Raw genomic sequence first — 7933 nt, 5'->3', positions numbered from 1 at the left:
AAGTACTTTTCTTCCCAAGAAAATATAGTACTTATGAAGTTACACAAAATTCCTTTTTTTTCCACATAAATTCTGTTTAGAATTTACCAAATGTTTCAAAAGATATAAGAGTTCTGCTGATCCTGCAATCTGACCCTGCAACAAGTAGCCCGAAGGAAGCTACAGGAAATGTCTTAGCTTGCAAGGCACTGATCTTGGGCTCATCGTACAGAAAGATATCCAGCTTTGAGGATGAAGCACTTGTGGATTAATGATATTCATTTCTGTTTGCTGCTCTTCTCTGTCCCTTGAAAGTGCCCTCCACCCAAAAGTATAATTTAGAAATAATTTACATTTCTAAGCTTCACTGATTTTCTATCTAAAGTTATAAGAAGAATTCAACTTGTAGTTTCTTTAAGAACTTCTATTAAAAAACTTTTTTATTTAAATTATCTCAAAATATATTCATTTGAATTGTTGAGAATTTCGTTTAATTCAGACAGTACTCTAGGTGTGGAGGACCTAGAGTGGAAAGATTTAATATTCAGTATGTCCAGAAAGTCACTGAAGTACAGAAATCTATTGTTCTCTCTTTATTTTCCACAATTATATACTCTCTAAAATTCATGTAAAATCTTTGTACAAGTCCATTTTACTCATTGCTACTTCTCTTTCAAACCCACAGCAAGGCTTTCTCTTCTGATTGAAAAGCTGCGAACTGAAAGATTCTCCTTGATGTTGTTAGTATAAAATAGGGGAAGTTCAGAGGAGTGCTCACATATATAGATTCAAAATCAGATTTTCTTCTAATTACGGTTCTTTTACTTTGGCATGGCTTTTTTTTCAAGTTACTTTTTAAAGTAATTTGTGGCTTTGGACAAGTTACTTAATCCATCAGGGTATCAGTTTATTTATAAAATAGGGGAAATAATACAACTTACCAGTAACTGGTGTACTAGACGCTCAATAAAGTTTACTGCTATTAAAGAATTCCATAGGCTTCAATGTGTTTAACAATTAGCACTTCATTTCCTACACTGCAATCTTAAACACAGTCAACAAGATTACCAATAGCTGTCTCATGAAACCTACGGAGACAACCTTTTGCTGCTTCAAAAAGTGCATGTTTCAATATACAGACTTGATTATTAAAATGAACGTATATTAAAGTTATATGCCTGACCTTCAAATGCCCCTGCCCCTTGCTCTATGCTCCTAGACTTCCAAGTAGACTTAAATCATCTATGGAGTTGGAAACATTGATAATTTTTTTTTTTTGGAAAATATCTAAAGTGGTATTTTTTCCAGCTTTTGTGACTAGTAGCTGAAAATAGATTTCAATAAAACAAATTAAAACCATTTAACACCCAAAATGTCCCTCAAACAAACCAAAACAAACCAGTCAAGAAATTCACCCATTTGTGCTGACTTCATCAGTTTGATTTCCTATTGAATTGTTTCCAACTTGGGTTCCTTGCTAATTTAGAATTTTGCAGAATGTTCATTAAGTTTACAGCTGGCTGAAATTGTGAGTTTGCTTTGCATGAATTTGGGTGAGAAAAGAAATCTAAGTAATATTTGTCAAACTCATGAAAGTTTCATGAGTAAATAAAAACACCTATTTTTGCTTGATAAGTATTTTACTTCTTGGTCCCATGGTTCCTTGATATGAAAATCATTGGGACAATCATTAGGAGAACTTTCTCTATGGTTGGGACAAATTATTGGGTGATTTAGATAACCATAAAATTAAAATCATCATTTCTCACTGAAGCAGGCAATTTTGCTTAAAGACATATGCATGCATACTTTAATTTGGAAATCCAAAATCAATCAGTAAATTATGTAGTTAAATTCATGGTGTATCAGACCTTGGGATTTTCTCCTTCTCTATTCAGCAACATTTCCTTGGCATCATAGGTCGGTGAATTTACACATAAATTATTTATTGGATCCAAGAAATCAGATGAGACCAGAGGGCAGACAGAAGAAGCAAGAAGTACTCCAATCCTGCAGCCTGTGTAACACAAACCACATTCACAGAAAGACAGACAAGATGGAAAGGCAGAGGGCTATGTACCAGATGAAGGAACAAGATAAAACCCCAGAAAAACAATGAAATGAAGTGGAGATATGCAAACTTCCACAAAAAGAATTCAGAATAAGGATAGTGAAGATGATCCAGGACCTTGGGAAAAGAATGGAGGCAAAGATTGAGAAGATGCAAGAAATGTTTAAAAAAGACCTAGAAGAATTAAAGAACAAATGAACAGAGATGAACAATACAATAACTGAAATGAAAACTACACTAGAAGGAATCAGTAACAGAATAATTGAGGCAGAAGAACGGATAAGTGACCTGGAAGACAGAATGGTGGAATTCACTGCTGCAGAACAGAATAAAGAAAAAAGAATGAAAAGAAATGAAGACAGACTAATAGACCTCTGGGACAACAGTAAACGCAACAGCATTCGCATTATAGGGGTCCCAAAAGGAGAAGAGAGAGAGAAAGGACCAGAGAAAATATTTGAAGAGATTGTAGTCGAAAACTTCAATAACATGGGAAAGAAAATAGCCACCCAAGACCAGGAAGCGCAGTGAGTCCCATACCAGATAAACCCAAGGAGAAACACACCAGGACACATAGTAATCAAATTGGCAAAAATACATAAGGCAACTGCTAACAGCTATAAAAGAGGAAATCGACAGTAACACAATAATAGTGGGGGACTTTAATACCTCACTTACACCAATGGACAGATCATCCAAAATGAAAATAAATAAGGAAAGAGAAGCTTTAATTGATACAATAGACCAGAGAGATTTAATTGATATTTATAGGACATTCCATCCAAAAACAGTACATTACACTTTCTTCTCAAGTGCGTACGGAACATTCTCCAGGAGAGATCACATCTTGGGTCACAAATCAAGCCTCAGTAAATTTAAGAAAATTGAAATCATATCAAGCATCTCTTCTGACCACAGCCCTATGAGATTAAAAATGAATGACAGGAAACAAAACATAAAAAACTCAAACACATGGAGGCTAAACAATATGTTACTAAATAATGAAGAGATCACTGAAGAAATCAAAGAGGAAATCAAAAAATACCTAGAGACAAATGACAATGACAACACGATGATCCAAAACCTATGGGATGAAGCAAAAGCAGTTCTAAGAGGGAAGTTTATAGCTATACAAGCCTACCTAAAGAAACAAGAAAAATCTCAAATAAGCAATCTAACCTTACACCTAAATGCTCTAGAGAAAGGAGAACAAACAAAACCAAAAGTTAGCAGAAGGAAAGAAATCATGAAGATCAGAGCAGATATAAATGAAATAGAAACACAGAAAACAATAGCAAAGATCAATAAAACTAAAAGCTGGTTCTTTGAGAAGATAAACAAAATTGATAAACCATTAGCCAGACTCATCAAGAAAAAGAGGGAGAGGACTCAAATCAATAAAATTAGAAATGAAAAAGAAGTTACAACAGACACCGCAGAAATACAAAGCATCCTAAGAGACTACTACAAGCGACTCTATGCCAATAAAATGGACAACCTGGAAGAAATGGACAAATTCTTAGAAAGGTATAACCTTGCAAGACTGAACCAGGAAGAAATAGAAAATATGAACAGACCAATGACAAGTAATGTAATTGAAACGGTGATTAAAAATCTTCCAACAAACAAAAGTCCAGGACCAGATGGCTTCACAGGTGAATTCTATCAAACATTTAGAGAAGAGCTAACACCCATCCTTCTCAAAATCTTCCAAAAAATTGCAGAGGAAGGAACACTCCCAAACTCATTCTATGAGGCAACCATCACCCTGACACCAAAACCAGACAAAGATACTACAAAAAAAGAAAATTACAGACCAATATCACTGATGAATATAGATGCAAAAATCCTCAACAAAATACTAGCAAACAGAATCCAACAACACATTAAAAGGATCATACACCATGATCAAGTGGGATTTATCCCAGGGATGCAAGGATTCTTCAATATACACAAATAAATCAGTGTGATAAACCATATTAACAAATTGAAGAATAAAAACCATATGATCATCTCAATACATGCAGAAAAAGCTTCTGACAAAATTCAACACCAATTTATGATAAAAACTCTCCAGAAAGTGGGCATAGAGGAAACCTACCTCAACATAATAAAGGCCATATAGGACAAACCCACAGCAAACATCATTCTCAATGGTGAAAAACTGAAAGCATTTCCTCTAAGATCAGGAACAAGACGAGGATGTCCACTCTCACCACTATTATCCAACGCAGTTTTGGAAGTCCAAGCCATGGCAATCAGAGAAGAAAAAGAAATAAAAGGAATACAGATTGGAAAAGAAGAAGTAAAAACTGTTGCTGTTTGCAGATGGCATGATACTATACATAGAGAATCCTAAAGATGCCACCAGAAAACTACTAGAGCTAATCAATGAATTTGGTAAAGTTGCAGGATACAAAATTAATGCACAGAAATCTCTTGCATTCCTATACACTAAGAATGAAAAATTTGAAAGAGAAATTAAGGAAACACTCCCATTTACCATTACAACAAAAAGAATAAAATACCTAGGAATAAACCTACCTAGGGAGATAAAAGAGCTGTATGCAGAAAACTATAAGACACTGATGAAAGAAATTAAAGATGATACCAACAGATGGAGAGATATACCATGTTCTTGGTTTGGAATAATCAATATTGTGAAAATGACTACACTACCCAAAGCAATCTACAAATTCAATGCAGTCCCTATCAAATCACCAATGGCATTTTTTATGGAACTAGAACAAAAAAATCTTAACATTTGTATGGAGACACAAAAGACCCTGAATAGCCAAAGCAGTCTTGAGGGAAAAAAATGGAGCTGGAGGAATCAGACTCCCTGACTTCAGACTATACTACAAAGCTACTGCAATCAAGACAATATGGTACTGGCACAAAAACAGAAACATAAATCAATGGAACAAGATAGAAAGCCCAGAGATAAACCCACACACCAATGGTCAACTAATCTATGACAAAGGAGGCAAGGATATACAATCGAGAAAAGACAGTCTCTTCAATAAGTGGTGCTGGGAAAACTGGACAGTCCCATGTAAAAGAACGAAATTAGAACACTCCCTAACACCATACACAAAAATAAACTCAAAATGGACTTGAGACCTAAATGTAAGACCGGACACTATAAAACTCTTAGAGGAAAACATAGGAAGAACACTCTTTGACATAAATCACAGCAAGATCTTTTTTGATCCACCTCCCGGAGTAATGGAAATAAAAACAAAAATAAACAAATGGGACCTAATGAAACTTCAAAGCTTTTGCACAGCAAAGGAAACCATAAACAAGATGAAAAGACAACCCTCAGAATGGGAGACAATATTTGCAAATGAATCAACAGACAAAGGATTGATCTCCAAAATATATAAACAGCTCATGCAGCTCAATATTAAAGAAACCAACAACCCAATCCAAAAACGGGCAGAAGACCTAAATAGACATTTCTCCAAAGAAGACATACAGATGGCCAAGAAGCCCATGAAAAGCTGCGCAACATCACCAATTATTAGAGAAATGCAAATCAAAACTACAATGAGGTATCACCTCACACCAGTGAGAATGGGCATCATCAGAAAATCTACAAACAATAAATGCTGGAGAGGGTGTGGAGAAAATGGAACCCCCTTGCACTGTTGGTGGGAATGTAAATTGATACAGCCCCTATGGAGAACAGTATGGAGGTTCCTTAAAAAACTAAAAATAGAATTACCATATGATCCAGCATTCCCAGTACGGGGCATATACCCAGAGAAAACCATAATTCAAAAAGACACATGCACCCCAATGTTCATTGCAGCACTATTTACAATAGCCAGGTCATGGAAGCAACCTAAGTGCCCATGGACAGACGAATGGATAAAGAAGTTGTGGTACATATATACAATGGAATATTACTCAGCTATAAAAAGGAACAAAACTGAGTCACTTGTTGAGACATGGATGGATCTAGAGACTGTCATACAGAGTGAAGTAAGTCAGAAAGAGAAAAACAAATATCGTATATTAAAGCATGTATGTGGAACCTAGAAAAATGGCACAGATTAATCAGTTTGCATGGCAGAAGTTGATACACAGGATTAGAGGACAAACGTATGGACACCAAGGGGGGAAGCCGCGGGGGGGTGGGGATGGTGGTGTGCTGAATTGGGCCATCGGGATTGACATGTATACACTGATGTGTATATAATGGATGACTAATAAGAACCTGCTGTAAAAAAATAAAATAAAATGAAATTCAAAAATTAAAAAGAAAGAAAGAAGTCAGATGAGAGCACTTGAGCATATCTATCTTTTTCTACCTATACTGGTTCCTTATAAGACCCCCACTAGGGCTTCCCTGGTGGCGCAGTGGTTGAGAGTCCGCCTGTCGATGCAGGGGACACGGGTTCGTGCCCTGGTCCGGGAAGATCCCACATGCCGCGGAGCGGCTGTGCCCGTGAGCCATGGCCGCTGAGCCTGCGCGTCCGGAGCCATTGCTCCGCAATGGGAGAGGCCACAACAGTGAGAGGCCCGCGTACCACAAAAAAAAAAAAAAAAAAAAGACCCCCACTAGTCTGAGGGTTTATGAAAAATATATAATGCAGATAAACGCTATATATTCAGCTTTTCGCCCCTTAGCAACAATACCCACCAGGAACTGAATCCCAAATCAGGAAGAAAGTGAAAAAGGCATGTAAGAAGTCAAATCATGCATGTCGTAGAATCCTCATCTTAAAACAAGGTCCTGCAGTCAGGACCTATTCCTGCTTTTTTATTTGTTTCTTTATTTTAACTATGCAGTAATATTACCTAGTTTAAATTCATTTTCAAGTATACCAATGGGACTTGCTACAAGATGGTCAAATGAAATACTCATCACTCCCTGTCCTTCACCATCTGAGTTAAATGTCTCTCCTCTTAGCTCTCATTGCATCTTCTGCTGGCCTTTTTAATGATACTTATTGGACTGTATCATAATTCTATTTCCCCTTTTCTTCTTTGCTTCTTTTCTCTCTCTCCCTCTCTCCCCCTCCTTTCTCTCTCTCTCTTTCTTTCATCTGCAAGGTCCAGTGACATGTAACTAGTCTGTTTGTGTTTAATGTTCACGCTGCAGGTGACCAAGTTCTACCTACTTGGAATTTAGGGCACTTTTTATCAGTGGATCTCTATAAAGCAGTTCTTTGGGTCTTCCTTATGGTTAGAGTTATTTACATGTAGACAAATTTTCTAATTCAATGTATAAAAAGAGCTTGTGTTGTTAATATGGTTCAACTGCATTTATATTTGAAATTTGAGGGAAAACTTTTGCTTTCATAAAATGGTTCATTGTCTTTCTTCTTTAAACTATCTATCTATCTGTTTTGAAGAAAATAAACAAGAAATCACATCTTAACAAGTTACTGAAAACTTCAAACTAGTAATAATAATAATTACAATGATAATAATATCATAAACATCAATAACCACAACTATGTTTGGATTATATATCCTCTGCCATATATGTGCATAGCTTCCCCCACTATCTGTAACCCCCACCAGAGTGGTGCATGTATTGTAATTGATGAACCTCCACTGTGACATCATAATCACCCAGAGTCTGTTATTTACATTAGGGTTCATTCTTGGTGTTGTACATTCTGTGGGTTTCGGCAAATTTATAACAACACGATTCCACTATTAAAGTATCATATGGAGTAGTTACACTGCCCTAAATAGATTTTATATAAGACATAAGATTTCAAACTATGGAAAACGATGAAATATATATTATTGTACACAGTTAAGTATGTCATATCAGTTCAATTCTATGGTTGATAATGGCATTTTCTGATTCAGTATAGTTTACACACACACACACACACACGCACACACTCACAGATGGAA

The sequence above is a fragment of the Pseudorca crassidens genome, chromosome 20 (genome assembly GCF_039906515.1).
Source record: "Pseudorca crassidens isolate mPseCra1 chromosome 20, mPseCra1.hap1, whole genome shotgun sequence".
NCBI lineage: Eukaryota > Metazoa > Chordata > Mammalia > Artiodactyla > Delphinidae > Pseudorca > Pseudorca crassidens.
The sequence above is the reverse complement of the archived record's forward strand: the minus strand, read 5'-3'. Positions refer to the sequence as shown.